Source organism: Eucyclogobius newberryi, unplaced genomic scaffold, assembly GCF_026437365.1.
Source record: "Eucyclogobius newberryi isolate DKJ021-1_F unplaced genomic scaffold, fEucNew1.0.hap1 SCAF_4, whole genome shotgun sequence".
NCBI lineage: Eukaryota > Metazoa > Chordata > Actinopteri > Gobiiformes > Gobiidae > Eucyclogobius > Eucyclogobius newberryi.
The window spans coordinates 14,708,564-14,726,382 of record NW_027316056.1 but is presented as its reverse complement, the minus strand read 5'-3'; the positions used below and the strand labels follow the sequence as shown (position 1 = coordinate 14,726,382).

At 40.0% G+C, this 17,819-nt stretch overlaps 1 long non-coding RNA gene across 1 annotated transcript; it reads left to right on the top strand.

Moving 5' to 3' along the window:
• The first annotated feature begins 11,948 nt into the window (after positions 1-11,948).
• On the top strand, positions 11,949-14,477 carry LOC140377864 (uncharacterized). Its single transcript, XR_011930136.1, has 4 exons — positions 11,949-12,294; positions 12,936-13,088; positions 13,279-13,435; positions 13,738-14,477. It is a non-coding gene; the product is annotated as an uncharacterized lncRNA (long non-coding RNA).
• Positions 14,478-17,819: the final 3,342 nt, after the last annotated feature.

Below are 17,819 nucleotides of genomic sequence, written 5' to 3'. Positions count from 1 at the left end.
TGGTTAACGCTTGTTGTTGTGGCCTCGCTGTCATAGCTCCACAACACGTGGTCCTGTGCAGCTAATGTGGTACGTCCTGAGCTTGAGACATTTGTTGGCAGCCTTGTGTTCAGGTTAGCTATAACCAAATCTCTTTCCAGATGTAATTAAGGACATGAACTCTGGAGCTGTTGTGTGCACTGGAGCCGTTGCCTTGTCCTCTGTTATTATGGACCCTCTGGTTGTCCCGGTCCATGGAACTTCTTAAAGGTTTTACATCTATGCATAAACTGACATCAGAATACGAACTGTGATTAACTCTACTGAATATGAGCTTGTAAGGTTGCCCCTAATAAATTGTAACCCGACCCAAAATTTTTCAAGTGGGTCAGTAGGTAGGTAAATATAATTTTTTTAAACTTTGAAGGCAATTTTTTTTCTCAAAATTAGTTGTATGTTTGCTGTAACCCTACCAATCACGCCACGTATCAGTCTGTCTTAAAACTATCAATTTATTCTTAATTCTCACTCTGTTTCCCCGACACACTGAACCGCACTGAACACGCATGTTGTCGCCATTTTTTGATTCCGCCAGTGACCTGCAGTGAACGCCAGGCGTCGTGCTTCAACAGTCAATGAGACGTTCTCCGTTCGTGTTAAGTTTCATTTCTCAATGGTTTTCGCGACATTTTCGGCTTTAAAATATTCTAGCGAGTTCCAGTGATACAAAATTATTCAACACGGCGCTTTTTGGAAGAAACGGTTGGTGAGTCGGCGAGATATAAGAGAAGAAAAAAAATGTTTTGTCATGGAACTGGAATCTGCCTCTGTTTAATCAAGAACAAACCAGTGTGTCCTTTAGTTTACTTTTCCGGGTTTAAACCTGGTGACGTTGTTGGTTATTTTCTTTATTTAGTTTAATGTGAAGTTTGATGAAAGTCACTTTCCACTTTCCTTAGGGATCATCTCAAAATGGGTTGAAGCTGAAAAGACTTAATTTTTTTCGTCTCTCTCTGGACCCCCTCCCCCTCCAAAAGACTTAATTTTATACGTTGATAAAACAATAGTAGCTTGATAGACCCTGCTCACCTCTAGTGAACATCCCTGAACATCCTTTGGTAAGTTTATATTTAGAAGTTATGAACTCTCCAAATAATGTCACCTGTCGCGCATGTTTGTTTACTTAATCCACATGGTCACGGGCCCTAGGGGCCCTACGACACATCCCATTCAACCCAAACTGTGAGATGACCACATTGAGATAGTCTCAAGAGAATAAGAGAGTGAGAATCTAATGTTTCTTGTATAAACCTATAACTGTCAATTGCCTGCGTTTAGACTTTAGACGTGCTGTCAGAATGACAGAAGCAGAAAATGCGCTTTCGTCTCAGTGAGGATCTCACGTCTTCTGTGATTGGCCGAAACCTCATGCAGTTTATTTTGTTTCCTTCTTCCGGTCAGTGCGTAGCACGTTACTAGAGCCAAATCTCTTGATCATTTGCTGCGCCGCGTCTTGCCGCGAAAAAGCTTTTCCAACTTTTCTGCACCAGCCGCGTTGGCGACGGCGACGCCCGCCTCCGCTCCCCGCACTGGCCACACAGCGCTCGCCATGAACGCAGCGCTCGCGGCAGCTGTCGAGACTGTCTGTAGAGACTTCCGGTATGACGTCAGAGTGAGCCGCTTATATACTCCGTATTTTCTTAAACCAGGAAAACAAAAGACTAGTAATGGTACGGGACGGTCCACGGCTCAGGTGAAAAACATCCCGCCTCCCAAGCTAATGAGGCTAACATGGCCTGCAGGCCCAAGGCCGACATTGCAAGCTAGCAGATAGCAATCCGCTTTAGGCTGAAAAGCAAAGCTCCAGCCTCGAACTCGGGTCTCCAGGCTTGCACTTGTTCCAAAGGCTGAGGGGAGATCACCTTACATCGACTGGCCACTATGATACATAAAATTAAAAGTGAAATGCAGCATGACATGGCGGCGCTGTGGTACTTCCCGATTTGAAGAAATCGTCTCCGATATAAATGGGATAAAAGGGGCAGGAAAGGATGGAGCGCACTTGGATGAAGCTGAATAACGTATTTCAGGCAATACGGACAAGCTGTAAACTATGAGGGCCAAGATGGAGGGGCTGCAGGCAGAGAGCACAAAATCTTGGATTTTGAGTCCAAATCACCTAAACCTAACCATAGGCCTCTCGGAGGGAAAGGATACAGAACGTTTTTTGGAGAAGATTATCCCAAAGCTCCTAAAAGGCTCAGGAGTTGAAATCCCTCCCTTCACAATCGAAAGAGCACATTGCCTGGGCAAACCAAGACCAGCTTCTGATAAACCACAAGGTCTGATTATGAGGTTAACGATCGGGGGAAGGAACATGTCATAAGGGCAGCAAAAGTTAAAGGAGACCTCCAGTACAAAGACAAGCGTGTCGTCTTTGCCCCAGATATCAGAAAGATGCAAAACACAGATAACTGAACAGTGATAAGAGATGGAGCCACCAGCATGGGGTATGTGAGTTGTGATTTATTTGTTTTTGACATCAGTCTCCATGTTGGCTTTCTCCATAGCACATAAACTATGCAGTTGCATCTACTCATTGGAGTACTAAACGTGGAAGATTGGACATAAAAAAAATATGTAGTGGTTCCCCGCAGTGAGGGGGGCGTGGTGGACTGGGAAGGTACATCTCCTTCCCAGTCCACCACGTTAGTTCTTTATAAGGATTGGAGCCAGGATTGGCCAAGAGCTTTCAGAGGCACTTGATTAGGAATGGACTTCCCTCCACTTTTTCATCATTTGTATGATCAGGTTTTGAGTTCGGTGCACGTTTTCAGCATGAACCCTTTTTTTTTAACCCTTTTTATAACAAACAAAAACACATCACATCTGTCCCTACTGTCCCCTCTGTCCTTGATCTGATTGAGCTGACTTACCGTGTCTTCACATCTGATTCATCTGCTCCTGAGCCTGTGCTTAGCAAGTGAGTGTTACGTTGTAACATGATATATTTACACAAAAATATGTTCCACAGTAGTGATGCAGGGTAGTATTTTGTCCCATACGTAAGGTCTGGCCAAGAAAGTCTATTTTTAATGCTACAGTTTCTAAACTGCAGACAGCCGTACATATTGCATGTCCGCGCTTCATGTGTGTCTTTGCATTTAGCCGTATCTAGATTTACTTCCTCATTAGACTAATTTCTCCATGAATATGAGTCTGATTGTATTAAAACACCCAGGTTGAGGTGGACAGTGACCCCTGTCATTAACCTTGATATAAAAAGAAGGGAATGACCGATTGGATTGTGCCTCATATAGACCAATTTCTATTCTGAATGTGGACTATTGTATACACACCTCAATTATGTCCATAAGAATGGAACAAATACTCCCAAACTGAATACAGAATGATCAAGCAGGATTCATTACCAAACGACAAACACAAGACAACATAAGACGATCCTTACACATAATGAGCCAAATAAAAACAACAAAAAACAACAAAACAAAACCTAATACTTTGGATGCTGAGAAGGCATTTGATTCTGTTGGCTGGCCATATTTATTTACAGTGCTAAACAAATTTCAAATCTTTTTAATTATAAAAAATATTGTACAAGCCGAGTGAGGATACCTCACTCGGCTGACGATGGTCCAACGATGGTCCAACATTAAAAATTAAAATCAATGGTCATCTGACAGTCTCTGGTCTCCCCTCCTATTTTCTTTGTATTTGGATCCATTGGCCCAATTTTAAAAACAAATTCACAGTGTTACAATTGATGGGACGGAACACATAATTGCTTGCTATGCAGATGATGTTCTATTGTATTTTACCAAACCAGACATTTCCATACCAAATGTGATGATTTATTTTCCAAGAAATTGGTCCAATGTCTGGATACAAAGTAAAAATGAAATTCTCTCTTACTGGCAACCCCCTCTGACCTTTGTAAGCACTTACCTTTATATATCTTACGAAGCCAAAGTCCACACCCTCCTCGAGGACACGACCACATACGAACGCTTGAAAAGAGATCCGACCAGTGGCTACAAGAAGAAAGTGATAGACTGTTTACAAAGGCTGGAAAAAGAGGAAGCGATAGACCGGCCTCTGTATTACAGACTGTATCCTGGTGAAGCCATGCCTTGCATTTATGGCCTTCCAAAAATACACAAAAAGGATGTTCCACTCAGACCCATAGTGTGCAGCACAGATTCCATCACTTACAATGTGGCCAAGCATTTAACAACTATATTGGCTCCGCTTGTGGGGAATTCGGTACATCATGTGGAAAACACGCACAACTTTGTGGATAAAGTGAAACATCTCCAACTGGACCCAGATGACCTCATGGTTTCATATGATGTGGTGTCCCTGTTCACCTGCATCCCGACCTCTGATGCAGTAGCAGCGGTGAGGATCAGACTGCAGGAAGACACCACCCTACAGGAAAGGACCAAACTGACACCTGAACACATATGTAAACTGTTGGACATCTGTCTGAACACCACTTACTTTCAATTCCGGGGACAATTTTACAGACAGATTCATGGCTGTGCCATGGGCTCGCCCGTCTCTCCCATAGTGGCCAACCTGTACATGGAGCACTTTGAGAAGAAGGAACTGGCCTCATTCTCAGGCATAGCCCCAAAACTGTGGCTCCGCTATGTCGATGATACGTTTGTAACAATCAAGAAACAAGAGCTGGAAACCTTCTCTGATCACATCAATGCTGTGGACCCACATATCAGGTTTACAAGAGAAGACGCTAAGGAGAATCGCTTGGCCTTTCTTGATTGTTCCACGAACAGAGGAGAGGACGGGAAACTCCAAATAGAAGTATATAGGAAACCTACACACACGGACCAGTATCTGCTCTTTGGTTCCAACCACCCACTACAGCACAAGCTGTAGTGGGTGGAGAAGGAAGGGTGTTTCTATCCCTTATGTGTCTGGCCTGTCGGAAAAACTGCAGAGAATTTTTAGACAACACGAAGTCCCTGTTTATTTTAAACCAGGAAACACTTTAAGACAGAAACTGGTTCACCCAAAGGACAAGTTACATGGTCACATTTATATAGCGCTTTTCTACCGTCAAGGTACTCAAAGCGCTTTACATCAAGGAACCAGTCACCCATTCACACACACATTCACACCCCAGATGTACGCAGACACTGGGGGGCAAGTTGGGTTAAGTGTCTTGCCCAAGGACACAACGGCAGTATTCACTCACAGCTGCGATCGCACGGCCAACCTGCGGGCCAGTGGATCTGACCGCTCTGACTGAGCGGGGAGTCGAACCGCCGACCTTTGGATCAGAAGACGAGCACTCTACCACTGAGCTACTGCCGCCCCAAGTTGCCAACTCAAAAACAGAGCAATGTAGTTTATTCGATCCAATGCAGTGAAGAAAGCTGTAAAGAACTTTACATAGGTGAGACGAAACAGCCTCTACACAAGAGGCTTTATCAGCACAGAAGAAATACAAGTTCAGGACCTCAGAGTGCCGTGCATCTCCATCTTGAAGCCTCTAATCACTCGTTTGAAGACGGTGAGGTGAAGGTTTTAAGCAGGGAGAAAAGATGGTTTGAAAGAGGAGTCAAGGAAGCTATTTTTGTTAAAAAAGAAAGACCTTCTTTAAACAGAAATGGAGGGTTAAGATTCAATCTTCCTGGTATCTATAATGGTATACTGAACCCCTGGAAAGGTAGAGGACCAGGACCAGGACATTTAGATGCTAATCAGGTACTCAGGGTGGTTGAGCCAGGGTCTCACAAAGACAAAGAGGATTCTAATAGCCCATTAAGATTCTGAATAGGCTAGCTCGGTAGATACAAGGGGGGAGTTTCTGTTGAAACAAACAACTCTTTCTACTTCAGGAAGGCTCCGCCCAATGGGCGGGTCTTACCACAGAACAGTATTAATATCGGAGTTCCCGACCTAAATTCTGTTATTGACAATGACTCTTGGATGAGAGTCGAAACGTCTATTTTTTCTAACTGAGTCCAGATGACTACAACTGAAGCTTTTTCTACCATGGAACACGCCTGGACGAATGAGGGATTACACCGACATATGTATTCATAACTGTCACTGCTAGTGTTTCAAATGGCCGCGTCTCTATGTTACATAATTTCACAAAGTAGCGTAATTTATGGCTTAGAAGATGAATGTGTAAAATAAGCCTGACCTATATTTGGTCTTGCTGAACGCTGCCGAACAGCCTGTTGAGCAGAGGGCAGATTCAATACATCATTTACTGGGTGCAAGAGAGCGATAAGACATGCCAGGCAGAATACAGGACCTAAACCATTCAGATGAGTAATCATATTCATTCAATCATATGTTCTTTTGAAGATAACAAATGGTTTCGCCTACATGTGACCTCGGCACTCCTAACCGCTGTACGCGACATCCCCAGTCCGTCCCAACGCTATCACTAAATCAACAATCGCAACATATAAGCTTAAAGGTACAACAACATCCACAAACATGTCCATGCAGCCACCCGGTGACTACAAGGTCAGAGTAAAATTAGAATGTTTTTAAGCAATAACATCCTCTGATTTACCCCACCTAAATACATCTTTCTGGGTGGGACTATCATTAGAGGTGCTGCCCTCCTCGACTGCAAAACGTACTCCTCTGGTGTTTTTTTGTGAGTGGTAAGGACCATTTATTTACAAAGCAGCAGCAACAGCAACAAGACATTTTAAGTATGTTGAGAAATAGAGAGCTCTTTTTAATCACTCCTGGTTCCACTTGTGTAAACTGCCAAATTAAATCGAGACCATCAAATCTAGCTTGTAGAAAGGCACAACAAACAAGAATGTCCTTTTGACCCACGAGCAATGACACTTAAAATATCGCAATGCTGTGATCGCTTTGCCTAGAATGTTTCACAGCGCGGCATTAAACCTATTGTTCTCCATCGATCTGTGGGGAAAGAATGTATGTTTTTCAAGTTATTTATTTTGCAATAAAAACACAAATTTCATACTAAATGCCACACTTTGGAACATACCAGGCTAAGCAGTAACTTCCCAACAAGCCGATGAATCACCCCCCCACCACCTGAAAAGTTGCATAATGCAGCTTTAAAGGAATACTAAAGATGTAACTGCTAATTTTGATACATCGTTCTAATAAATTTGGTTTCCTCAATTGTAGAGCTTAGTGACCTTGTGCCCCTCCCTCCAACCCTCTTCTAATTATTATTCTAATTTATGTCCTAGATTGGGATATCGAGGCCTGGGAGCCTACAGCCCTCATGGCCAGAAGCCCCAAAACATTTATTTCTGTGACTTATGTTGTTCATGTTTCTCGTGTGTCAATAAACACTTTGCATCATAGCTGGGGTTGTGGTCCTTGCTAGTGAAGGATGTCTGTGCCAAATTTAATTTGTCTACGTCAAAATACATTTTTCATCCCATTTTAAATGCTTGTAAACCAAAACGCATGTAAGTCAATGACAATATTTGTCAGGTTGCCACAGTAACATGCTGTATGGTATGTAGAGGTATGCCATACGTGGTATGCCGTCCTTTTTTGATCAGAATGTTAAGAAGAATGCCAAATTGTATTTGTCCACGCCAAAGTAATTTTTTTAAACTTAATTCAAATGTTCAAGGGGGTGCTGCAAAGCCTTTGTATAATATAGCTATATATTCTATATCATTGTGCACAAAACACACATATATCAATGCCGGAACATAGGACATCTCATGCCAGGGATACATAAGTTTTGACACATTAATTAAATTTTTTTTATTAATGAGCTTGCAACACCCACATTTTGAATTGTATCAAAAATCAAAATAATTACCTCAAATCGCACATGGGCGTAGTTCATTTTTAATTCAATTTTCAACCCTTTTGACTGAAATTCAAATGTGGAAAAAAAAAAGTATGAGAAGTAAATTTTGAAAAAAAATATGTTCCGCCCACAATTGCCGACTCCCTGTGGGGTTTAGGGTGGGGTTATAGTATAAGTATTTACTTTTCCTGACATGAGGTATGTTTGTACCAAGTTTTATAAGTCTGCGATGAAAAAGGCCGGTCATTGCCATAATTAATTTTGAAATTTGAGGTAGCGTTAGCGAATCATTTTACATTTTTTTCGACACCAAAAAAACAAAATTTTCACTGATCCTGAATTTTGGGTCTAAAAACAAATGAGTTTTCGTTAACGTTGAGGGGATAAAAATTGGGGTGGTTTGTGAGAGATTTTTTTAAAAATAAATTAAAGCCCACGCGGCATTAAAAGGCCCTCGCCCCCTTGCGCCCGCGGGGTACGAGCCACCACGAAGAGCACCCCTTTAATCCCCCAGCCTACATCACCCCACCCTCACATCAGTAACAACTTAATTCACTGTAGAGCCTTTGTAAAGTATAGCTATATATATTGTATATCATTGCGTTCATTATATTCGTGCCAGAAAATAGGACATCTCATGTCAGAAATAGTTTTAACGCTTAAAAAAATGGAAAATTTAGTTTTACAAGCTTGCCACGCCTACATTTGGAATTGTATAACACATCTAAAGAATGACCTCCAATCGTACATGGGGGTGTAATTAATTTTTACAAATTTTCAAGCCTTCTCTCCTCTGAGCCTGAATAACCTATCAGGGCCATAAATAATCGCGATGATTGAAAAAACGGTTATGGTATTGTGACATCCCTAGTCCTGAAATGAGGAATGTTTGTACCACGTTTCATAAGTTTACGACGAAAAAGGTCCATCAGTACTGTAATGTATTTTGAAATTTGAGACCCTGCTAGTGAGTCATTTTGTTTCATGAATATCTTAAGACACCAAAAAAAATATTTTTTGACCAATCCTGACGTGTCCCCTGGACAGTGCTTCTACTGTCCTCTAGAGTCTTCTACAGTCTGGCAAACGCTTGCGCTTCCTGCTAGAGTGCCCCCAGTGGCCGCTTGGTAATTGAATTAGATTAGATTAGGTCTAATATTAGATATTAATTTATACATTTATGGTGAATTTTTCGCGCAGCTTACAGGAAAAAAAACGCTTAAGAAACTTTTTTTTGAGAACTCTTCAAACTCACACTGTGGCTTAGTTCATGTCCTGTTGAGGAGGTGGAGCTGTGTTCTTGTCAGTGAACTGGTCTCACAGGGCTGTGGAACTTCTGATGAAGGTCCAGACATGGATACAAACATCTCACGACAGACCGCCGACCAGCACAATGTCAACAAGGCTAAGAAGAGTCCGCTTCTCTGAAGAGACACATGCTGTTTTAGAGACTTTACACAGTCATTTCTGTCGTGTTTACAGCCTTACGTCATTGTAGACTATATTCATTAACTTTCACAATCATTTGGAAGAAATACCACGATACGACCTGTTAATCGATACATCCACGAGAAACTGTATTTTGTATTGTATATTCTGTATTGTCCTTTACTTTTTATTTATTATTTATTACAAACAACTGAGGCTAGCATTAGCCATTAGCTCAAAGCCTACACACAACATTTACTTAAAATTACTGGAATGCGAGCAACAAATAATATATTTCTGAGAATAGTTTGGACACTTGCCAAGTCCACTTCAAAGTGTTCCATAAAGTTGCGTTTACTGAAGTGCATTGCCCAGAAGCGCCGCCGTGAACTCCATCGGACTTTTGGACTACAACAGGAAGACGTCTTATTTACGCCACTGCCGTAATCTGATTTAGTGTAAGTAACAAGAATTGAGCAGGTGAAGACCAAGGCTTGGTCATCCTGGAAGATGAATTGAACAGTTCGAGTCTCGAGTGGGTCCGAAAGAGAACAATAATTTCACGCCCAACCTGTTATTTCCGAGTGAAGTACTGACCCAAAAGAAGAAAGAAAAGACTGTATAGTTAAATATACCTTTTTTGAAACTTTCAGAGAAATATTTTCCGGTAATTTTAACTCTCACAGAAGAATGGCTAATCTCGTACAAGCTAGCATAATTTTCCACAATTATGACAACGCGGCTTTGATAGTAACTTCCCAAGAAGAGTATGTGGAATTGGAACAAACAGTTGAAAGCCCAATAAGTGACTTAAACTTAACTTAAACAGCCCAAACCATAAATAATTCATGAAAACATCAACTTCTCTGTTGCTGGTCAGTCCATTCTGACCCGATTTGACTGTCTGGATGGAAAACTGGAGAACATCGAGACACATATGGATAGTGTTCAATCAACTCTGAAAATGTTTGACGTCCTCAAAAAGAAACTAGAAGGCATCAGGACTTGTATTGATTCCATTGGACAGTCAGTGAAAGAGAACAAAGAAAACATTGGCAAGTTACAACAACATGTTCAACGTCTCTCGGATGAAAACAGATCCTTGAGAGAAAAGTACTTGGATAGCGCCAGATACAAGCGGAGATGGGACCTCAGGCTGCCGGGGGTTCCAGAGAAAGACCACGAAGACACCAGAGATGTAGTCATAGGTATCCTCACTCGGCTTGTACCTATTTTGGTCGACAAGCTCCGTGACACCGTTGATACAGTCCATCATTTGGGAAGGAGAGGAGCAGAGACTGACAACATGCCAAGACCCATCGTTATCCACTTTGCCATGCGCACTGTGAGAGATGAAGTTTGGAAGAAGTCCAAGGAGATGAAGATCAGCTTCAGAGATGACTTGACAAAGGAAGACTGAGAGGCCAGAGCCAAGCTGTGGCCACAAGTGGACGACGCCAAGCAAAAAGGCCAACCTCAAGGAAGGATGCACGCTCATTGACGGGAAGAGAGTGGAGCCTTGATAAAGGAGTCTCAATGTAGAGTTGGTACACATTTACACAACTGAAAATATGTTTTTTAAGGGTTTTAAGATTGTTCTTTAAATGAAAGGGTTAATTATAATTAAAGAAAAGAAGAGAAAAAGGTCTCAACAGTTTTAAGGGTTAGTTGAGCCGTGTATTTTGTTGGACATTGTGCTTATTCCAGCATCTTTTGACAATCTCAGCGTTTAACAAGGCGCTAATTACCAGCGTTCATGTCAATTGTGTTTCTTTAAATGTCAGAGAATACAAGAATACACTTGGTTTAGTGCTTCAAACAGTAACCAAAGATCAAATAGATTATTGGCATTTCTCAATCACTATAAGTCCATAATGAGATCTTACCTTCTCAACTTTTGAAACAAGCATATTATTCTTGCAGTGTTTGGAAATGTAACAATAGATTTCTAACAAACGAACTGTTTATCAAAGAAATCAAATCATTTTTGCAAGCACATGCTGTGACTAGCCATACCCTATCCAGATACTATTAGGCCATAGGCTGTAGCCTGTATCGTTCAAGTTCGCTACACCTGTCACAAGACTAAAAAATTACTTCAAATATAAAATTATCATTGTACCATTAGCTCATGACCAAAAGTTCTCCACTCGCATCGCGCCAGTTTTTTTACGGTGATAACTTAAATGCGGAACTATATTCTCAGCCTGATAGCGCAATATCCCTACGCCTGAATCATTCCGCCTCTGAATCAGCCAATCAGGGGAGAGATTACTACAACAACATCAAACATGGCTGCTCCCGTGGAGCGTCATGTTGTCTCTCGAGCCGATAGAAAACACTATGAAAATATGGATTACACGTGCATCACACACATTTCAGCGGTAGAAAAAGAACAAACACAGCCACAGACTGTTGTCCTCTGGAGGAAGCTGTTGTCCGCTGGAGGAAGCTGGTGACTTGTGCTCGGAAGTGAATAGAAATTGACGGAATAGACCGCGCGTTAGCGGCAGCTGTTTGTGTCACAACGATGACTTCGCCAAACAAAACTATCCTACGTCTTCTGTGGCTTCTTCGGACGGAAATCTTTCTCATTTCTGGAAAGTAACAAGCCAGGCTTTCACCCTACATGCTATAGACGTTTCACCCTACATGCTATAGACGTTTCACCCTACATGCTATAGACGTTTCACCCTACATGCTATAGACATTTCACCCTACATGCTATAGACGTTTCACCCTACATGCTATAGACGTTTCACCCTACATGCTATAGACGTTTCATTGACAAGAAACGAATTACTAGTGCTGAAAAGCTTGCGGCAAAACAGTCGGTATGTGGGCAGCATGGAGAGGGTGAGGATGACGCTGAATCTACCACATCAACTCTGCCACCTTCTCCCAAACGACTGAGATCTACCACAGATGTAAAGACAAAATCATCTAAAAAGTCAAGCGATGTACTTCCTGCAGTTTGCATCATTTGCAGAAGGTTGATCGCTGTATCAAAGAGGCTCTCAAGACAAAGAAAGATAAATTGGTCCAAGCTGAAACTTGAACTGCTGGTGAGTAGATTATATACTGATTCTTGCATGTGTGTTTTTTCTTGCTCGTGGTAAATAGGACTAATCACAGTGAAATAAGTTGGCGAAAATATACATAGATAAGATAAGATATTCCTCTATTGTCCCACGTGGGGAAATTTCATTGGTGCAACGCAGGTAGATACAGAGGTAGATACAGAAGAACAGATCACTTATAGGAAGTCTGAAAAACACTTTCAGTAGAAGATCTCCTATAAATAAATAAAAACTCCCATAGACAAATAAATAAATACATAAATACCATTGCATGTGATCACGACAGTAATTGCACATGAATATGTGTCACGACAGCACATAGATTGCACATGAATTTCACAGTAATTGCACATGAATTCCAACAGCAATTGCACATAAGATAATCCTTTATTGTCCCACATGGGGAAATTTCATTGATGCAACGCAGGAAGATCCAGAGGTAGATACAGAAGAAAAGAACAGATCACTATAGGAATATGTGCCTAGTTTATTACATGTAGGTGTAGATGTAATGTACCTAAGACTGTATGATGATGTGAGTTGAATAAAAGGGCAATACAACTTTTGCGATTGTTTACTGATTGTGCTCACCCTTGATTGAAATTCTTTTACTTCTCCTTTACTAGGAAGTTTGGTCAAAGCAGCTGAATAAAGAGCAGATGAATCCATCCTGATGTGTACCAGAGGTAAAGATTGTGTTGCCATTGAAGGCACCTCTATCACAAGAGGTGTTACAAAGAATACTCAAGCTTTCCGACAAAGAAGACAAGTGATGAAAGGTAACATTTTGGTAATCAAATAAAATATATATATTTCCATATATTTAGATAAATTCATAATTTAATTGAAAATTATTGTAATGACTACACGATAATTTTAAAGACGTTTGAATCAAAGCAAATTTCTGTTTGTAGTGAGCTAGTATATTTCAATCACTGACCAATCACTGCATTTCCTTGCTTTATACAGGTTACCTAAAGTCTGGGAGTATGGCGATGCATATACAGCATTCTGTGACACTGTGTCATCCGGACACGACTGATTGAAAATCAGGAAATCCTCAGAAGATGCTCTTGTCCCTGTTCCAGAAATTCATCAAAAAACACCATGGTCATGGAAGTTACCGGTAATTAAATTATTCTTATTGTTTATGAAAGAAAACAAGAGACGATCAGATAAACATCACAGCTATGTTTATTCATGAAATTTCATTCAAGATCAAACCAATCCAGTTAGCTACAGGAGTCTACATATTTTCATTCATTTATTTATTTATACAGGGAAAACCCAGTGAGAAAAGTGGTTACCCTGTTAAAACACAACACAAAATAAACAACAAACATAGGATACTAAAACACAAATAAAATAATAATTCTAAAACTAAAACACAAATAAAATAGTAATCTATCAATACTCTAATTTTTACAGATCCGATCTTCTGAAGAAGAGATTACAGCGAGACTTACCACAGCTGAATATTCACAAACCACCAAGAAGAAACCTGAGTGAAATGGTTTCCACAGAGACGACCGGACTTCTCCACCAGGATTTTTCAACTGAAACTGATATGTCAGTTTCTGAGATGTCATGTAGTGATGGAGAAATGGTGCCAGAAAGTGGTAAAGATGCAGCACTGCGAGAGCTCTCAAGGACAGTTTACAGTGCAGGTGTATCACTGAAACAAGCGGTCAAGAGTGCCCCTAGGATGGATGAAACAAGCGGTCAAAAGTGCCCCTAGGATGGATGTAAATCTGCCTCCTACATCAGAGGATCTAAATGTTTCCTCTGCCAGAAAGATTGTGCCAATTGAACTTTATAACTTACTAGCTTGGTGTGTAGGTGCTAGTGATAAATTGACATTGTCTAACATGGTAAATGTATCCGAGGAGGTTGATCTTTGTTTACTGTCAATTTGCCAAGATATATATTTGTCCTCAAAAGGTAAAAATCAAACCAGTGTTGTACTTACACATTTTGACATCAATCATACTTATATCATTCCTCTGTTTGTATGTATATCCTATTCTGCAGAAAGTTTGCCTTATACTAGCTCGAAAGATACACATGTTAATTAACCTGTTTATCACGCTGTAAATACTGCTTTTATGATTGTAATTATTTGTTCATATTGAAAATACATTACATAAAATTATATCCGTTCTATAGAATAAAACCTTTACCAATAGCCTATGTTTTCTTTCTTCAAATGGGCAACTGGTGTTGAAAGGGTTAAAATACTACTTTTAGATTATGTTTTTATAGTGTAGTATGAATCAAGAATAGAGAATTTGTAATTGTTGAAGCATCAGTTGAATACTAAATGTGGAGTAAGAGTTTTCAAGTGCGTAACGATAACATGCAAAATTGTTAAAATTGTTTTTTTTTACTTACGTTTGCACATAAACTGAAGCACCCAGAGTCTCACCACTTTACATCCTCCAAGAAAGTAGTAATGTCTCTGAGAATCTGAATTTCTGAAGTAATCAATCAAAGAATGAAAAAAATAAGAAGGTATGAAGATGGGTGTACAGCCCAATTTGTCACATATTTGGGTAAACTGGCAACTTCGACACCTATTTTCTCAAATACTGGCAGAAATCATGCGGAGAACTTTTTCCCCCAGCTCAAGTACATCTTTGAGATTGGAAAACCACTTTTGAAAAGTAGTCTTGATGTGGTGGAGCGAAATTCATTTTCTAGCCACATTCTGAGTTACAGCCTATGGCCTATATAGTAGATCCATGGTGAAGACGCGAAAGCTCTGATCAGATGAATAGTTGAGATGAAGTTGAAGTTGAATGATGAAAATGTAATATGAAATGATAAAACTTGTTAAATTAAATGTGATGACAATTACGCGAGTCAGGATATCATTAACCAGGTCGAACCATTCACAACAACAATATCAACACATTTACTTTCAATGATTGAGGTTTTACATCAAACATTCAATTTAATTTTTGACCCCTCATATAAAATGGCTGGAGCACATCACTGTATGCATCTAGTGTTGAAGCTGAGAAGTGCAAAAGAGCTGAAGCTAAAGCTGTTTGGCTCTATCTAGTGTTTAAACTGAGTAGTGGGTGGTAGAGTGGGCCCACCTCCTCTGTCTCCCTCGCGTCCGTCTGTCCGTCTGTGAGAGTCAGATCTCTCTTTCACTCTGGAACTCCTCCAGATTTCTGCTTTTTCCCAAGGAGGTTTTTTGTAGTTTTTCCTGGCCGAGAAGGAGAGTCTAAGGACAGAGGACTCTGGGACATCGTCCCTCGCCACCACAGACATTGCTTGACTCCATCACCACTACAGACATTGTTGATTAATTTCTCACTGTGGCCCTCAGAGGCAACCGTTGTTGTGATTTTGGGCTTTACAAAAATAAATTGAATTGAATTGAAGTAGTGCAAAAGAGTTCAGCAAAATTCAGAATATATTTAACAGCTTCATTATAATAACAGCTACACATTTGTTTTGAATGTATTTATTTGCTGCTGAACATGTAAAACTATTGGAGCATCATTCAAGTCCTAAGGAATAAACTAAAGATGTAAAAAAATGATATTACAGACTGAGACTGACAAGACAATCTATCCACAACTGCTTCTGGAAGTCACTTTTCTCTCCAGTCTCTGAGTACACTGACGGACAGCTGAACACGTATCTTTTATGTCCAAATGTTACAACTCACTGGGTGAGTTAATGTGCGGCAAGAGCTCCATAAAACAATAATCTGACCCTGACATTGGTTTCAAATGAGAGGAAAACCTCATGTCCAAATGTTGCACAGAACATCATGTTCATCATTTTTGAAACAATACATTTGTAACATAATTCGAACAAAATAGTCAAATAAAAGCAACAGGGACAGACATTGCCATGTAAAAGAAGGAGTGTGCTTTTTAAATAAAGTCTCATTCTGTCCATTGACCGGGCTAAGCACTTTGATATTGTACATAAACATGATTATTTCAAGCTAAACTAAAACATCTGGACAGTGAGAGGATAAATTATGAAGAAAGAGTTGCGCTTTTGGGAAATTGGAGCCCATTTCTGAGACGACTTTTCCTTGTGTTGTATGAAATGTGCTCTACAAATAAACTTGCTCTACAAATAAACTTGCCTTGTGCACATGTTTTTCCATCTTTTTACTTTCCACACCAGCTCATCACTGCTACATCCCACCAAACACCAACCTCAGCCAGGAGTGGATTCAAGCACCGCCCCTGCACAGGGAACTGTCTACTATTGGGACCGACTCTAAAGGGACACGGCTTATTAGAAATATTCAGTGGCGGAAGTTCATTTTTACTTAGATACAAGAGCAAAATCATCACAAACAAAAGTATTTACATTTTTTTTTACAGATTATGAGATAAATTATGTAAACAGAAGCAGGTAGAAACAAATACATTTATGACATGTTTTTATTTAATTTTGTTTCTAAATTCAATCTTCTATATGTATTAAAAAGAGCTTGGATGCATTTTTGTGTGAAAATTTCCAACTGCAAATTACATAGGCTTATTTTGTTTTTAACTAAATTGTTTTAAACCAAAACACAATATTTATTTTTTTACATTTTAAACCGCAATTAAGTCATGTAAAAACAATATAACAAATTTAACAATTTCAATACAAATCTCAGAGAAACCTAAAGACAAGAGACAAAATCTCTAGACTTGTTTGCAGTCTATAAAAAACAACATTGTATTTTCATTTGCATTGTATTTTGTTTTCTGCAGGTTTTCCATTCATGTTACTACATGCTACTATGGCCTGTTAGCAGTCTACTGTGCTTGCAGAGTGGCCTTCACTGTGAGGGTCCATTCAAACCCCCAATGAGGGTCTCGGAGGGAGGGGCTTGAGAGAGGGAGGGGCTTGTGAGAGAGGAGGGGCTAGAGTGAGAGGTCTGAAAGTGTGTGAGTCTTCAGGTAACTTAATTGATTTTGCAGTCAAATCGTTTTTGAAATCAACAAATTCTTGTCAAAATGTATTGATTAAAATTTACAAATAACAATGGTTAAAAACTAGAAGGAAAAAACTGTCAGATCAGAATATTTAAAAAACAGAACATTAAGCTTCTATTAAACTAGAGCTTAATAAAAGTGTATATTAGAGGAATAATGGAGGATTTTTCGCGGATTTGAGAACTCAAGCGGAAGTGCGCAGTTCTCAAATCGTGCGGAAGCACACAACAGCACAACAGCCTCGCAGCTACACGTGTGTTTGTTTATTAGCCATGAATCTATTAGCCATGGATCTCTTTCGTCTCCGTAGATTTCCATCTCTTCTGAGCCAGCTCAAACTGTCTTTCTCTGGTGAGCAGGTGTGCAGTAGGTGCATCCTACATGTGAATGAACTGTCCACGTCACGAGGAAATGAGACAAAGATTTGGCGCCAAAAAATCCTCAATAATTCCTTTAAACTGCTTGATTATGTACTATCGTTACAATAAAAATGTTCTATGATCATCATTGCTTTTAACATCTGTAGAAACAAGTTTTCTGCCCAAGTGA